Here is an 18,597-nt window from a genome sequence, read left to right on the forward strand (position 1 = left end):
GACAACAAGGTGCTCAGCGAATAAGGTGGTTAAAGATGACACTGATGTTAATGGAAAAATCTAAATTTCCGTTTAAAGATAGTATAGATATACATCGATAGTACCTACTTCCCCGGACGAGCTCTGTAACAGCTCTACTACTAAAAAACATTATACGGGGAAGGTTTTTTTTGGTATTTTGACATACATAAATGTGATTTTAACTTGCCATTTTTTTTTTAAAAAAACCACTTAAACGCACAACTTGTTTTTTGTCGGTTACGCTAAGATGGCGGTAAATTCCATAAGTGAACCTTGAGTTCCAGTAGTTCATCTTCTTTATAATCGTTTAATAAATTAGGTGGATTTAGATTGTCCTCGGTTAATATTACATTATCGTTCGTTTACTGATTTCGTGATTAAAAAACTAAATTAACTTTGTTATTTCCAGGTTCTCGTGGCGGAATCCAGTTTGGTTTGTACACTGTTTGTGATTATTACGTAACTTGACATTTATTTATATGCCTATTAATACGGAGATCACGAGGTTAGTTATTTATTAGCAGATAACAGGATGTTGAACTAATTAAAACGTTTTTATATCAGTCATAAGTCACTTTAATAAAGCTCGACTATCAGGGTCGACCTTAATTCATCATCAATCATCATACCTACTAGGACTACCCCTCAGCATCCTCTTCTACCCTTGTGTGATCTAGCCATAAAACCGTATCCCCATAAAATGAACTAACTGTGAAGTAAGCCAGGACCTAGGCTTATTAGTAGGTACTTTATGCGCAAAACCGCATTATAATCGCCTAAAAAAACAAAAATACACAATGTCACTGTTGGCGTATGTGGTACAAAAATTAAAATCAATTCAAACCCTACCGGTTTTCCCGGGCTAAAAAGTATATTACATCCAGGGTGTAATGTAGGTACATCGCTGCGAAATGTTATTGATATCTGTTTACTGATTTAGGCGTGAAACAGGGTAGGTTCAGGGTAAAAGACAAAGGGAATTAGGTTCTTTTGACTTTATAGGTACAGTTTAAACGGTTTTACCACGGCCCTGTAAAATTTCCCAAATGCAGTAACGACTTTTGTAGGCCCAAGATTATAACCTTGTTTAACACATAAATCAAATATATTGTTGTCTGTTACTTCATTATCTGGCTTTATCGCCGCTAAATCAACGAATGGTTATAAAATAGTAAGCGTTTTTCACACTTTTGCTGTTGACGGTTCCCACAAATTTATTATTATGTCATAACATGCGTGAAGTCGTACTAAGTTTGGTCGAAAACGTGTGAAATATAAACATTAGAGAAAGTTCTTTAGCGAATTCCTCTTAGGGTTGCCAAAGCCCAGTGCCCACCGGCAGGATTTAACTGCTTAGTGCTTATTTTTAGGTATAGGTATTACGTTTTAATATACGTGTTTACAAAATTTCGAGAAAAGATATTGGAGTTTACTCCTTAAGAATCGATTTTCATATATAAGGTGCCCGGTATGAGAAAAATGTGAGGAGTAAAATCTACTGATGAATGACCTCGTTACGTTTTCGCTTTGCGACGTTGCATGCCCGTCAACTGTGATGCGCAAACATGCAACGTCGCTTTCGTTTAATAAACTTATTTTTCCTATTTAAGTTACCAAGGAAACCGAATATTATCTAGGTAAAGAAACAAACACATAAATATATGGGACAGAGTGGGATAGAAAACATTATACATTTTTTTCCTATTCTTGTTATCATGGAAACTAAATAATAAACATTACATGTATCCTAATAGTTCTGATACTCTACATCCACCTCAATCTCCCGTAGGCTACTTTTAAGAAGTTACACTTCCGCCGTGTGTGAATAAATTGCACAGGATTTTTAACCCTTTCATATGGTATTAATCTTTATTCAGCTAAATAAAATATTTTTGTGTATGTTTCGACAATCGTACTTAAGGAATTAACTCCAGTCGTGCGTCGGAGCTGACACACACTTTATTTTACTTTACCTTGATGGCTGAAGCCTGTTTACAACTATAAAACTCTACTCCGTGATACAAAACTAATCCTTGTTGACACTGATAACCGCACATTGCGTAGGTATGTGCAAACATCGTGGAAACCTTATGTAGTCTACTCTGCCCGAGCTGTATTTATACCTATCAAAAGGACGCGAATTGTCTTAAGGCCTCATTAATAAACGTAGCATAACGTTGTAATAGAAACGCCTTGTTTTTTCACGCTGTTATTTGAATGCTGCTGTCTGTTAAAACATGATAAAACACTATAACTAAATATTCAGGGGTTTATTATTAAGGGTGCGGAGTCGATAACCATGGCTCTTATTTACAAACGTGGTACTATTTATTTCCACACTACAAGTTAAAAAAAAACAGAAGAAGAATGAAAAAAACACAGACAGAAGCAGTATACAAAGGCGGTCTTATCGCTTAGTAGCGATCTCTGCCAGGCAACCTTAGGATAAGGAATACAAGACATAACGTTGGAATAGTTTTTTCACGCGGCGACATAGTAAGTTGCGGCTAATTGAAGTGCCACGTTTAATATAAAAGCTGCATACAACGTATTATGATGTTATAATAAACATTATATAATTTTTATATATACGTTTACTTACCTTTTTGAGGCCTTCCCCTATGGAATAAAACAGACTTGCGCAAATAATCTAAGATAAACCACGGCGAAAACAGTGTGCATATTTAAAAAAAAATTGCGTGTGCACATGCGAATGAAATGAAACCTCTTTGCTTTCGATTTTAGATTATTATATACCTACAACACAATCATATAGAAGTGTTTGCATTGTTTGGCTAGCTGTGCTCGTGGCTGTAAACGTGTACATCGCAGTCCAACGTTAATAAATAAAAATTAGCTATGTCCGTCTCCAGGATAAAATCTATCGCCGTTTACGGTTAGGGTTACGTTAAGATTAGTTCAGCGCTTGCGGTCAGCGGATCATTTACTACAAAACAAATGTTATTATAAATCCCATAGAAATCATCTTCGGGATACGAGCTATCTCTGTGCTAAATTTCATTAAAATGCATCGGCCGAAAATACGTAAAAAACAGACAAAATTGCACACTTTTTCATGTATAGTATTATTATGTGTTTAAAATGGATATAAAAAGGTATTTTAACGTTATCTAGTCGGAGAACATCGTCTTAAAAAATAGAAGCCATGCTAATTCTCAAAACAAGCAAGGCCGTGTTTAGTAAACGTGATTATCATTAATGCGGTAATTAACCGACATACCTCGAATGCTAAAACGTTAATAGATTAGCGGTCGTCCATACATAAGTGCTGAATGCCATTTGCCTTGGTGTCGACCAATTATACGGATTTAAGAAAACAAGATTTTAGGTTAATCGGTGACTAATTTTTCCATCTTTTAAAGGTCATTTACCCACATCGTGCCTAATGTGACCCACCTCTTTTCCTATTATTTATATACATTACTAGCTTTCCGATGGTTGACCGTATGTTCGGCCGCCTGTTCATCGGTCTGTCCTTTGTAGCTTTAGCTGAAGTACCCTCTCAATAATTATCATCATCATCATATTCTAATCCCTTTGCTGTACATAAGCCTCAGGAAGTGTTACATAGAGCACGAACCTTAACACTTCTTAAATATATAGATATAAGCGGGATTTAACGATTTCAATTTTTTTATACTAATTTAGGTACTTTCCATTAACTTTCGGGCTCCTTTTGATTTCTTTTCGGCCCGAAAGAGCAACAACCATCTAATAATTTTTGATCTGAACCGACAATTGAACTAACTTCCTACTAGCTAACTGCTGCAAGTAAAATAAGCTCTACATAATATGGACTAAAAAAACGTGTATTTACTTATGTACACGCGTTAGAAGTTTTACTTCTTTGACGTAGATAGACGTAATCTTTTCAAAGTTTTATCTTTGGCCTTGTTCTACGTTTGTAAAAAAAACGATACTAATAAAAGAAAAAAGGAATTTAATACATTGAAAGTTTATCATAACGCATTATCTAGTTAAATAAAGTTTATTTAAATATCACAAATAAATGCATAAGTTGAATACAGTTGTCAGCTCTCACGCAAACATACGTAGATGTCCTTACTTTTACTTTGTTGTCTATAGATAACTTCAGGGTGTCGGATTTTTGTGACGGTGTACGCGCGAATCGTAAAAAATACTCTTATAATTTTTCCCTCAAGCGACTTAAATAAGTATAACTTCAAAAGGTATTTCGATTTCGTAAATAAGCTAACAACTAATCTAACGAGGTAGTTCCTTCAATAACGGCATTAAAAATAGATGTTTAAGCTCTAAATAGCCCTTTTTTTTTATACCGCGGTAATTATGTCTGTATTATCGCATCTCAGACTCGTATTGCCGCCGACTTATAGGTTGTTTTTTTCCCACCGCTACCGATCGTAGGAAATTAGTACAATGGCCAGGAAGCAATAACGTTCTTTCACTGTTAATATTCTCGAAAGGGAAATGCATAACATCGTAAAAACTTATTGCATATATTACAGCTAGGTATGGTACGGTTCCCGATTCCTAGTGGTGGATAATTCATTCGAACACAAAGGCATTGTTAACCTTATTCTAAGATTCGCTTATTGGATTAAAAATAAGTTGTCAATTTGCTGAAGTCCACTATATACAAGTAACACTAAGCTTATTATGTTTTATGAATTTTTAAAATGCATATAATAAAATTGCGGAACCTACATAATTTGAACTTGCGACTCTGGCAATCCTTATCAAAAAGTCGAAGGAACGAAGTCGAAGGACTCGTTATCCTTACTTAAGACAATGTCTCGAACACACCTACCGCAAGCACTTAAAAACTTATAAATCAATACAGGTTGTTTCCATTTACCTGCATTATCTGACACTTTATTTATTTCATTGAGGCAAGGTAAAAGCTACTCAACCGGAGATATCCTAAAAAACAATGTGAATGAATTGATATGATACTCGTACAGAAGGCCGGGAAGTTTATATCGTTGAACTAATAAGGTAGTCAAGCGTGATATTGTTGGCGCACACATTTTATGAATAAGAAATTATATACAAGGTAAGTACTGGTTTATAAAATATAATTGATTTTGTATGCCCCGTAAGTACGTAAGTAAGCAATTAAACTTTTGAAGTTATACTTCTTTTGGCGCGTTAGGGAGAGTAGAGTGGAGTAAATTTTTGCGATGCGCGCGCAAACCGTTACAAAAACCGACACTATGAAGTTAGCTATAGTCAACATTTTAGTTTTTCTAAAAAGGTTTGACAGTTGACTTTCAATAATTCAAACAACACAAACACTAAAAAATAGAAAAAAATATTAGGTTACTAATATTTTTTTCTATTGTAAGTGTTGTTTTTTCTGCAAACGTAGAATAACGCGAAAGATAAAATTTTTGAAAAGATTTTTATCTTGTTAAGCCAAAGAAGTAAGTAAGCCAACCTATAATTATCGCGGAATAATAAAATGTGATAATTAAATGTTATATTAGTTAATTGTGAGATGGTGATAACAAAAAAAAAAAACACCCGGCTAAGTTTGTTGTGGGCTTCTTCTTAGACCAGGACGCGTTTGGAACCCTCGTAGCTTTAGTTTTAAGTTTACGAATGTGGTTATCGCCATCATCTCACTACCGTGTGGTTCTTATGTACGCATCAAAAGTGCCACCTGTGGGCCTACTTGAATAAAGATATTTTTGACTTTGATTTTGACTTTGACTTTAATTTGTTATTTATCATGTTCCCTTCGGAACGTCTTTTTTGGTTTTTAAAAGTGTCATGTTATGTCCTCGGGGTGGCAAGATAGCTGAAAGGTTTAAGCTGTGCGCATAGATAACAAAGGCATTTTTAAACACCTCGAAAACGAGCGGGGCTTTCGGGTGCTTTTCTGGGATAAAATCTCGTTTGTCATTGATAATTGATTTAAAAGGTTTCGAGCTTGGAGGAAGTCGAGCTCCTGCAGAATGCTCTATCACCGAAATTCAAAAAGGTTTTGATAGTAACATTTTAAATCAATGATCATATGTTACAAATAAGGAACAATTTTAATATTTATAATATTATAAATATGTATTAAATTCCTCAGAATACACTAGGCATATTGCTGTTAGCGCTTTTTAACAATGTAATAATTTACTGAAGCTTATCTTACTGCAAATATATAATGAAACCTTTGAAAAAATTATATTCAAGAATATGTTGGTGTTAATCATTCAGATTTTCATAGATACATTAAATAATGACTTTCCGTTTTCGACATAACAACAAAGCTTGAATCAATTTAGGTAGTTATCAATTCCATAAATAACGTAAGAATGGTAAGGAAACGTCAAAGCGCCGGAATTTACGTTTTTTTAAAGTTTACTATTTATGGTTATTGGTTATGTTTGTTGCTTATAGACTATTATATATTACATAGAATGTACTGGCTCTTAGAAAATAATTAGCACAGACTCGTTGGTGCGAATCGTTAATAGAGCACCATGCCCGAGGTAGCCTTGACTTGAAATTTATATTTTTTGTAAAAAAAAGCTATGCTAATAAAGTTATGTTGATTGACTTAATGACAAAAATAAGTAAGTATCATTGCGCTAATGATATATTTGTTAGTCGAACTGTTAAAAATGTCTTGATTTATGTTGATGTTATGATACATTTTTTGCGTCGATCGAAACTGTTATACAATCGGAGTTACTGCATAGCCAGTTTTTGGATACTTTTTGTGCGAAATCACGAGTGTCTGGTTAAATGCTTTCTATGTAATCAAAATTTCGAGAGATCTCGCTTGTTTTTGTTAAATTATTTCGTGCTTTTTATCATCTTCAGCTGCTCACATTAAAATTGTAGATTATTTCAGTCTAGCTTCGTCTATTCTTCGTATATTCTACATACATTTAATTAATAATTCGGTGCATTTTAGGCATTTATAGCGACTTAGAGCAACGCACAGTAGTATCAATCACAGGTCATTAACCTAAGCAAACATTCGACGAGTTAGTTCAAAATTCACACATTTTGATCATTTGTGTACTAAACATTACACATTAATCCTATTTGCTGTACAGTTGCCCTGAGATACTTAAGGTCGGATAAATTAGAAACTTCAGTGATTCTGCTACAGATAGCACTGACTGAGACTGGTAGAATTTAACGGAAAATTGTGTTGTGTTTTAAAACCATAATATAATAAATACGAAAGTGTGTATAATTGTGTGTTTGTAACCAAAGTTCGGTTCAACGGCTGAACTAAGCTTGATAAAATGGTACACACAAATAGCTTGCATCCTGGAGATGGCTATAGGATAACATTTATCCCGGGAAAGCAGCTTGTAAAAGTTACCCGCAAGATTTAAAAAATAGCACTTGTTACTGTGAAATTTTGCGATAACTTGTATCCTGAAGACGGAAATAGGATAATTTGTAGACCGTGAAATAGCTTACCCCCTTTTCACTTAGAATCACGTATCTCTTCTTTTTTTAAATAAATAATAATAAAGGGTAGATGAGGGATTTTACACACTCAAAAAAACGCGGACGAAGTATTGCCAGACATTAAGTATGATATTATATTGTAGTCTTTAGATTTTTGAATCGCGAATATGGGTTGAAATGTTTATTATAAGTAGTATGGATAATATTAATATAATTGAAACGGTGGGATCAGCCTGTTCGCATCTCACTTTTACTGTTAACATTCACGTAATGCGGTGAAAACAATTGATTTGTCAGCCTTCATATTGGTATGGACAGAAGCGTGCAGGGTACACTTTCTCTAATTTCATTACAAATAATTTCCACTGCTCGAAGAAAGGAATTCCTTTTTGCGGACATTACCTTGTTTTCTAATTAATATGTGTGTAGGCGTATAGAAATTTTAGTATTTAGTAACCACGACGATCTCTCTGGCGCAACGGTGAGCGCTGTGAATTTAAGTTGGAGGTCCTGGGTTCGATTCCCGGGAATTTATCATTTCTGAATTTTATCTGGTCTGGTCTGGTGGGGAGGCTTTGGCCGTGGCCATTACCACCCTACCGACAAATACGTGCCGCTAAGTCGCGAATAAACCGATTAGTGGAATTACTACCATACTCCCTAACAGGTTCGCCCGCCTGCCATCTTAGACTACATCATCACTTACCAGGTGAGATTGCAGACAAGGGCTAACTTGTAGTGGATAAAAAAAAAAAAGCAGCATTGGAGCAGTGTTATTTGTCTATGCTCCAAAACCCTTTACCCAGCAATGGGATGTTATTATGAGATGATGAAATACATTTTCTGGTAAGCTTTCAATTACTTGGATACAATTATGAATCAAACGAGCTAGCTAGAGAAACAGAATTAAGTTTTGGAATAAATATATTTCAACGGTTCAATGCTTTCGCCTGCGGCTGGGTAAGTTTTTTTTCGAAACCGGTGGGTGTGTCTGGAACGTTAATAGTGCAGGTTCCATTCTCGATCGCGTGCCTCATGTTTTAACTTTTTTATTTTACTCGTTTTTTCTCGTAGCTCCATCGGGATGTTGTGATCTTTCCAGTTCGTTTATTTCTCCTTTTTTAAGCTCACGAAGTTTTTTGAATGCTTTCCGGGATCATATTTAGGCGTGAACGTGTAGTTTTTTTTATTTTAAAAGCTTATGGCTTGAGCTTTGGAATGCCGCGTTTTTATGGCATGCTTGATTAATTTAATTATTTTTTGGAGTGCTTCTTTTTTGTTGGTGTTTTTAGAAGAAACGGTGATTATAGCATCAATTCATCTAAAAATAAAATGGGACACTCCAAGGATTTTTTAATGCCACTAAAAGTTAGGCCCTGACTGCCAGTGCCACATCATCTCGATGGTAATTGATGATGCAGTCTAATATGCTAAAGGGCTAACCGGTTAGGGGTATGGCAGTTACATGAAACCCATCGCCTACGCGACATCGTACCGGAACGCTAAATCGCTTAGCGGCACGTTTTTTGTCGGTAGGGTGTTAACTAGCCACCGCCGAAGCCTCCCAGGAGACGAAAAGTTTTGGTTTGGGTTTTTTGTTTTGCTGTGTTCTTAAAAAGTTTAGAAACTAAAAGTTTAGTACTTAAACAAAACTTCAATTATACAAACGTACTTATAGCGGGCAGGTCTTTTTAAGTTATTTAAAATAAATTAAAGGTCCTAGTAGACCGTACAAATCATCAATAAATCGTGACCTATAAGTAAAGCAATAACCGATTCGTAAGGCATTGGCCGACTTGCCACTTACTGGGAATCGATTCTTCCGAAAAATCGATGTAAGCGGTTACGTAAGCGAATGAATGTCGAGCGTTTCCAGTTTTCATCAATGCTTTATTCAAGTTGAAATCTTATTTACTAGCCGCACCAGAAGGAGGCTAAAATGTTTAAAAACTCATAACATTTATTATATTATTTTTATGTATTTTGTATATAATATAGTATCTTCAAATTTTATTGTATTAGTTTGTACAATTTTGTTATTATTTAGATATATTGAATATCCTTAGTAGTTATTATGTAGTATGTTGTACCTTTATTTGACCTATTCCTCAATTAAATCATCTTACTCACAACCTGGGGTAGCTGGAGAGATCTCTTATAGAGATAAGCTTTCATTTGTACACTTCATGTATCATGTTCACAATCACAATTTATGGTACATAATTATAAATAAATAAACATTCACTCAGAATACTGGTGATGGGCCTCTCGACTCTATATCTTTCTCTTATAAGAGCAAAGCGTATTGTGTCCAGAGGCGAAGATTCATAAAGATGCCGATGATAAAATTGATTGAGCAAATTGCAAGACAGTCAACAGTATTATCATCAAAAACAGCAGCGCTTGTTTTAAAAGTTAATAATAATAGTAATAATATAGCCCTTTATTCTACTGAAAATGAAAAAATATTATTGTTAAAAACATAAATATTCAAACTATTATTTTAAACAAAGTGTTCCTAGTAACTATTTTTCTTAACGTTTCTTAAAAACAAATATTAATTTGTTTTTAACAGTTTCGCAATTCAGTACGCATATTGGACGAAGACCTCCTCCAGTCCGTTCAATGCATCTATATCACGCGTCAGTCTTTGCCATGTGGCTCCCATCATTTTGAAGAAAACATCGCTCCACCTAATTCTCTGCCGTCCTCTATACGTATTAGAAGTTATAGAACTATAAATCGAGTCGACCGTCACCCAAACTCGGGCAACCCAAAAAGCTGCAACCGCAATATCTCGATCAGAGCGCCAAGTGTGAGATTTTCTACCTACGTTTACTTATTCGATCGCGTGAAAGTCATCTAAGCACGCTATCGATGTTTAGTTAGTTAGCATGGTATCGATGGAGAGCCATCTAGTACGGTTTCCCAGTATTGTTACAAGATAAATAATAAATAAATAAATATACTACGACTATACGACACACATCGCCATCTAGCCCTAATTTTCACCTGATGGCAAGTGATGATGCAGTCTAAGATGGTAGTGGGTTAACCTGTTAGGGAGTATGATAGCTATGCCTCTAATCGGTTCCTACGCGACACCGTACCGGAATACTAAATCGCTTAGCGGCACGTCTTTGTCGGTAGGGTGGTAACAAGCCACGGCCGAAGCCCACCAGTTCAGACCAGAAAAAAATCAGAAATAATAAATTCCACGATTGCCACTGACGGGAATCAAACCCGGGACCTCCTACTTGAATTTACAGCGATCACGGTTGCGCCAGGGAGGTCGTTAAATTATATTATACTAGCTTCTGCCCGCGACGTCGTCTGCGTGGACTTCAGAATCGAGCCTAAAGCTTTGCTAGTTAACAATTTTTAATTCTCCCACGGAAACTATTTGAGAGATCGGTACAGAAAGTAAATGTCCTTTTCCATAGCATAGGTGAGATGCATACAAAATTCCAAATCTGTCTGCACGAGGCTTACTCGTAAACAATTTATATTTCCCTCGGGAACTACTTAAGGAATCGGGATCACCAGGTGACATTGCATTCAAGGTTTAACTTGTAGTGGAATAAAAAAAAATGTGAGTATAAAAAGAGATTGCTCAAGAATTCGAAGCTTGCTGTGATGTTTGAGATCTGTAGAATGCTTCTAGGCCTTTGTCATGAACAGACCGGCCTTCGGGCCCTCACATTCACTTGTGGCTTGTACCTAGAGATCGTGACTGCTAGATTTATTGCGAGCATTGAGTCCAATCACCGTGAAAAATATTATTTTTTCGTTCAATTTCAGCAATGTCATAAATTAAAGCGGCAGCTTAAGGTCATGAGGTCTGTTAGAAATCTCGTTGCAAATAGATTCGATTCGATTTTCTAAAATAGCAACACCTTGGAAGTTGTAAGCTTTACTTACATTCTTATATCCCTATCCCTACTAATATTATAAATGTCAATGTAAGTTTGTTTGTTACGCTTTCACGCAAAAACTACTTAACCGATCCTCATGAAACTTTGTACACATATTCTTGGAAGTGTAAGAAGTAATATAGGATACTTTTTATATACTTTACTTTTATCCCTACATTAAGCTCTGTTCCATTGGGAGATGGAGCGAAAGTGTTTGACGATTTTACACCATAACTCCGACAAATTATAACCGATTTAAATAATTATTTTTGTACTATAGAGGTTATAATGTGTTAAATTTGCCCAAACTTTGTGAAGATCTGATGAATGTGGTGGGAAATAGAGGATAGAACTGATCAACGGAACACAGCAAACCCCTTATTTAAGGCTATGCGATACTGGATACTTAAAATTTTTTTTAGAAATACAACTAAATTGAACGCCACATCACAAAACAAAATCAAACGCCGACGAAGTCGCGGGCAACAGCTAGTATATATATATATATATATATATATCATGTAAAACACTTTGTTGTACAAAAAAAGATAGTAAAAATTAGCAAATGTTAGGCTGGTACAGTTGGCGACCTTATCGCTAACAAACGATTTGTAATCAGGCAACATAGCACAGGACAAGTTAAATGTTGCATTATAGTTTGGGTGAACATATAAATAAGAAAAAGAAATATGAATTATACTGATACTAAAAGGAGGAAGATTTTTTATGTCGATAATGGGATTTAATAAATAACGAAAATAATTACAGAGTTGAGGCCAACGGTTATAAATGAAAAAAAAAAACACCAAAATCTATTGAAATTTCAAGGATATATGACAATCGCAAAACAAGCATTCAGATCAAATTAATAATAATCGTTTTGGAAGTCAGTTAAAAAGTTTATATAAGTACATGTTTGGTCATTGCCTTAGAAGATACTAGTTAAGTTGGGGCTAGAGTATTCAAGCAGGGCAGGATTCCCTGTAGAAGTTATACACAAAATTTATGGTTACCAATGTTTTATAAGTATTTACGAAATACGCGCAACTGTAACCTAGTCACATCCTAATATAGAGACTCAAAAATGCGGCAGTCGGTTGTGGTTTTAACCGGGGTTTTTTTATGCAGGCTTCGTGGCTTCCCTTTTATTTCTTGCCATGCGAAGTGCGTCTGATTCTACGTAAGAGGTTTAATAATATTTAGTTTTCTTAAATAACAAGACACAGCCAAGCCTGCTGCTTTGTCGGATAGATTTGTTTCATTAACGCGTCTCTAATGTCCAGTGGTACCTACTGTTAAAAACCTTTTAGAATATTTTAATTTATGTACCAACTTCGTAGCTGTCGCCCGGTGGCGTGCACTTCATACACGCATTAAAGCACTGCCTACCCATATTATTTTATATAACTCGAATTGGAGGGGAATTTATCCATTTTATGGCAGGTATTTGTTTCCACGGCCCGACATCTGCTTCATGCATACCCTGTGCATAAAGCAGATTGATTTCCTTGGATAAAAAGTAGATGGTAGGCAGTGCATATAGCTTTTGACCAAGGTATGCCTAAAGCTGGGAGATGCCATAAAATGGAAAAATCCTAATACTATACGAGTTTTACGAAAATCTTAGGGTAGGCAATGCTTTTGCGCATGTATGAAGTGCACGCCGCTGATGGTTGGTGGAATACGAGTAGGAGATCAACATAGGTTATGTTACTCTCCGAAGTTTCAACTCTATGCCAAACATCAAGTGGATTGGTTGCTTAGTTAGGGCGTGAATGAGGACAAACAAACAAACAAACACAGTTTCGCATTTATAATGTTAATATATACCTATAACAGCACAATCCGTTCGAAAAAGAATATGCAAAAGAATTAGTTTACAGCAGAACAATCTGTTCGAAAAAGAATATACAAAAGAATTAGTTTATCATACAAAAACCATCGGGAACCCATTTTGCGGGAATTTAAAAAATAAGTTGTTTACCCTATTCAAGGCGTTACCATTAAACTGATCTTGACATAATTAGACAAATTGCATGCAGCCTAGAGATAGACAGAAGATACTTTTAGTACGAGATACAAACGGGAACTTTAAAATAACAAAACAAACTCTGATGAAATCGCAGGTTATGTTGGAACCAGCTAGACTCTTTCATGAAAATCCTTATTCAAAGTAATTAAAACTTATTTGTCTACATAAACGTAAATTATCAGAAAGTTACACAAGCAGAAGTTTATCAAAGCATCGCCTGTCTAGAACATGTTTCGTTCAACCGTGGATAGTTATTATCGCAACCTTGTTACTTTCGCCGAGGCGATAGGTCGAGCTATCTCAAGGCAGAAAATTACCACAAACAGGTATAACCTCATTTCACCGTCTATCTCTTAAACTACTAGTTAGCTAGTAAATACGTGTAGACTGTAGTATCTAGATATTTAATTAAAATGCCGCAAGCGTTTGATTAGTAAACATTTGCATGGCAATACAATTTGTTTCTATTAGAAATGTAATGTACAAGAAGATGTTTATTTATTTATTTTTTATTTATACTCTTTATTTATATACAAAATCATTCAGAAAAACAAAAAAAAAGAACGAACACTTCAAGAATGAAGTAGGATACAAAAGGCGGCTTTATCGCTAAGTAGCGATATCTGCTAGGCAAGCTTAGGACTAGGAAAACTTAAAAGAAAAAACGAATAGGTACACTGTTTAAAACTTACATACGAATAACTACATACTAATACATAAACCAGACTACACAAATACAATAATACTAATGATAAAAAAATAAATATGCTCATACATACTTTGACATACCATAATTACTTAAATATGAGTTAGAGTAAATAAATAAATAATAGTCGTATCGTATCGGAATAAATAACATACATGATGTATCACGGTAGCATAGACAGGAGATAAAAATTATATCCCCCGATTATATCCCCTGATGAGGGATGAAATTAACGTGTCCATAAGCATGGCAACAGGGAACAGATGAAATTTACAGATGTTTATTATTACACGCAGGTATATTATTTGAATGTTATTTCCTCCCATGTTCCAATGCTCGGCGAGTTGATGAAACTGTGGTAGAAGATACAATTTGGTCTTCCTCGGGGAGGAAATGTCTCCTGTTCATGCTAGCCGAAAGTCAGGGTACCATATCGCGATATTCGATTTAAGGTAGCCGCTCAGCACGGCTAGCATGGGCGGCGGTCAATTGTCTCCCCGGGAAAAGCATACAAAGTTATCTTCTCCCACAGCTTTATTAACTCTCAGAGCACTGGCGCACAAGTGGAAATGATATCCAAATAATAAATGTGTAATAATAAACTTCTCCTATTCCATTTTCCCGTGCTTTAGCAGGTTTTAGCAGGTGGACACGTAAATTTATCCCCTGTCAGGGGATACAATCGAGGGACATAATTTTTGTCTGTTGCCTGTGTAGTGTACTTTGAAAAACTTAAAATAAAATATTCCTACATTTGCAAGTCGCACCCTCTGTTTTACGAGTTAAACTAAACCTTGCAACCATGAAACTTACAGGGTATTGCTTAAATGAGATCTTCTATCGTTGAGTCCCATTTACATAAAAACCCTCCGACGGCTTTTGACGACTTCTGACGGCCTCCCTGCATGGCGCAGTGGTTTATAAGCGGGAGGCTCCAATGACCGGTCACGTCGGGACTACGTACCTACCCTGTTAGTGGGTCGTAAAAACGGAAATTCTGTATGAACAAATTCGCTGCCAAGTGAGTCTGAAATTAAGAACATCATTGCTTTTAATCGAGCGCGTTTTGTTAACAAAAAACCGGGTCTCTATACTCAAAATCTGGTGACATTTAAAGTGACCCGGCGGTTACAGATAAAACAGAGGTCGCTTTAACAACTCGCTCACACTTATCCGCATTGCTATCACGTAATAAAACATATGTGAAAAAATTCGCCACTTTCTTTTTATTATTCGCAGTAAATGCCAGATTATTTCACGTGTTACGAGTGTGATTGCGCGAAATTACTCTGCGAAATGCACATTTACAACGTCGTTGCGTATAACGTTGCAGTTGTGTGACTTTCTCTGAATTTTCCTCAAAGATCTTCTCGGGTTGTTTACAGACTTAGACATAGATGACACTTCGCTATTTGTAAGAGAACCGACGTTGCCAGATCTATAAACAAGAACAGGTGCTTTGCTACGATGACAATTCGACGCTTTCGATGTAGCCCCGTGCGAAATTAATGGCTGCGGTATAGTCTTGCAACTTATAGTCATCTTTCAGAATAGTTTAGGCTGTAGTCCTCACCAATAACGCAGTTGTAGACGTTAACAACAACGCAATCATGTGACTAAAACAAAAATAAATACACAGTGCTATAAATTATATAATGTATTATATAATGTATTATATAATGTATTTTCTAAGTATTTATGTATATATAATTCATAAAAATATTCATCAGTCATCGTAGTACCCATAACACAAGCTACGCTTACTTTGGGGCTAGATGGCGATGTGTGTATTGTCGTAGTATATTTATTTATTTATTTATTAAATATAGAATTCGTTTCTTTATTCATTCCACTTATTCATTCATTCCTTCCTTCCTTCCTTCTGACGAGTGAATGGACTTCATGGGGTGTAACCACGCAGTGAGTTTAAATAATTTATCTTACCATTAATTAACGTTTAAGTTAAAACACCGATGCCATACGGACCAAACCGTACAACTTGCGCCATCACCACTAACCTACTTTTAATATACCTATTCACTCATTGCTAACTAACTCAACCGTCAAACGCATGTCACCCATTAATTGTAATCATAAAACCTCCAGAAATGCTTACAGATGCCTGAATTAAACTTAGCACAACTTATTTTTAAGCATGAATCTAACACGTGTTTATGTACTTATAATCTTATTATAGTATTATAATATATAACGCTGAAGAGTTTGTTTGTTTACATGAACGTGATGATCTCAGCAACTACTGGTCTGATCTGAAAAAATATTTCAGTGTTGGATAGCTCATTTATCGAAGAAGGCCATAATATATAATCTCGCTAATACCAATAGGAGCATAAATAGCACTAATGAAGAATGTTTCAAAATCGGGGGTTTTTTTTAGAGCTTCCGCTGCGTGCGCTGCGTAAACGGTTAAAGTTTCGATCATGTTTGACAAAGTTGTTCCCCTGTAAAAGTTCTAAAAAAATCCGCGGCAGCATGTCATATCATTTAAGGTTAACTTATACGTGGACGAAGTCACGAGGGACCGTTAGTAAACATATACAGGTACTTCATGATAAAACTTCATCATCGTCATCATCGACCCATTACCGGCCTACTCCGAAAAGTTACCCATTAGATAGGCTAATGGGTAACTTTTCACCGTTTAAAAAAACTAGGAGATTAACGCGACACGGGTAAATTCGAATTCCCTTTGCACTGGTGAAGAAGCCGCTAGGTGCACGAGTCGCTTCCCGGTTGTTTGCGTTTGCCCTCTAGTCATAAAACCATCACTTGTCCTTTCTCCACTTTTCCTTGCTGAGGTTGTTAACGTCATTTCTTATGTATTTTATGGCGATATTAGATTTCACGATTAGAATCCATTTAGCTTATAGCCAGGCGAGAGACTGTCGGCGGAAAATAATAAACTGACGTAAGTAAGTTTATGTCCATCATCGAAGCTTATAAGCCAAGACAACTTTTCCTTTGCCTATTATAAAGTTAATGCTAGCCTTTGAGTGTGGTGTCTTCCGCATTGCTTCACCTGCTCTCAATGCTGTATGACTAAACGAGGGTTTTTAGAATACAATTTTTACGAAGTAGTTGAAAATAATCCTATTATTATTATTATTAAACTCTTTATTTGTATACCACAACATTAACATATTTAAAATATAACAAAAACAAACATATCGAACCTATCTTAACTCTTGATATATTATGAATTCGAAATTGAGTTTGTCTTTCTACGCAGCCTACCAATTTGGTTTGTTTGGCTACATAGGCTATTTCTTGTAGCAATCTGAATAGAAACGTTTCCCATGGGATATGTAAAAAACCGTAGTAAACACGCACGAAGAAACATCAACAGCTGGTTAGTTACAATAATGTACTGAAAAAAGCTTGTGATATCATCCTTATATCCAAAGGTTAAACAAGGCCTCAAAGGCTCCTCTCTAAAAGAAGAATGGGATTTTGGAAATTCTTTTTTTCAAATACATAAACCCCAAGCTGTTGATCGGGACCGCGTCACGTAGTTTTGTGAATTTTTCGGGCTTTTTCTTATTTCAAGGATCAAAGCTATGTCGTTAATTTTGTAGAGTTTGGCACATATCGTATAAGCTATATAATATAAATGCTAAAAATCATAGAAATCGGTGCAGTTGCATAACCGAACCTAGGAAACAAACAAACATACAAACTTTATTAATAATTTAATAATACACGAAAGTGAATTTGTTTGGTTGTATATCTTTCACGCAGCGACATTCACATTTATGACATAAGTGGGAAAGGCAAAAAGTTAAAGTTGATTGTGGGCTTAGCTTTGCTTATTTCTGTAGCATTAGCCCTTAGAACAAGAGAATACTTAAAAATCGCAGTAAAAACGATCTTATTAAAATCAATTAATGCTCAATTTTGCCTAAAATTCTTTAGCTCAGGCTTTTGACACGTTTGTAAAACAAAAATCAGAAGTACAGGATTTGCGACTGTAAAACTAATGTCTTTAGTTTTACGGTCCAAAGATACAAAGTATAACTCGAAAACCACTCAAATGCGAGCAACCAAATTTTGTACAAAGGCACTACTGTGTACAAACTTTTTGTATACCTAGGTACCTATTTGAATTTAAAAATATGATACATTGACTTCGATTTATAACACGGGAGCAAAGATCAATTTACTGAAAAATCTAGGAACCTAAGTTAAAGTTGTAGTCCCCTCCTAGTAAAGTTGTCATAGGAAAGTTAGCTGTTGGCCTGCGTCTAGTATAAACACGCCATTGTTCAGAGACTGGTTGCCCTCCGACCAAGGTGAGTAGGTTGAGTGACCGGTTACATTCCATTTAAGTCATCGACTATTTTCGTTTGTATACCAACATATTACTGGTCAACATCATCATCCTCAGCCTATGAATGTTCCATTACTGGGCACAACACTTGTCATATAGGAGAGGGATTTAGACCTTAAACCTGCAAAATGCTACGTTACTACGAGGG

The 18,597-nt window shown here is 35.6% G+C and overlaps 1 protein-coding gene across 3 annotated transcripts in view; it reads left to right on the forward strand.

The window, feature by feature from the left end:
* LOC120627980 overlaps positions 1-18,597 on the forward strand; it is a 102,380-nt gene that overhangs the window by 16,836 nt on the left and 66,947 nt on the right. For 2 of the 3 annotated variants that reach the window (XM_039896130.1, XM_039896133.1), the window contains exon 2: positions 431-454. The exons of the other annotated variant lie outside the window; for it this stretch is intronic. The gene's annotated coding sequence lies outside the window, so the exon portion shown is untranslated. The remainder of the gene's footprint in view (positions 1-430; positions 455-18,597) is intronic. 3 annotated transcript variants of the gene reach the window in all.

This window comes from Pararge aegeria, chromosome 12 (genome assembly GCF_905163445.1).
Source record: "Pararge aegeria chromosome 12, ilParAegt1.1, whole genome shotgun sequence".
Taxonomy (NCBI): domain Eukaryota; kingdom Metazoa; phylum Arthropoda; class Insecta; order Lepidoptera; family Nymphalidae; genus Pararge; species Pararge aegeria.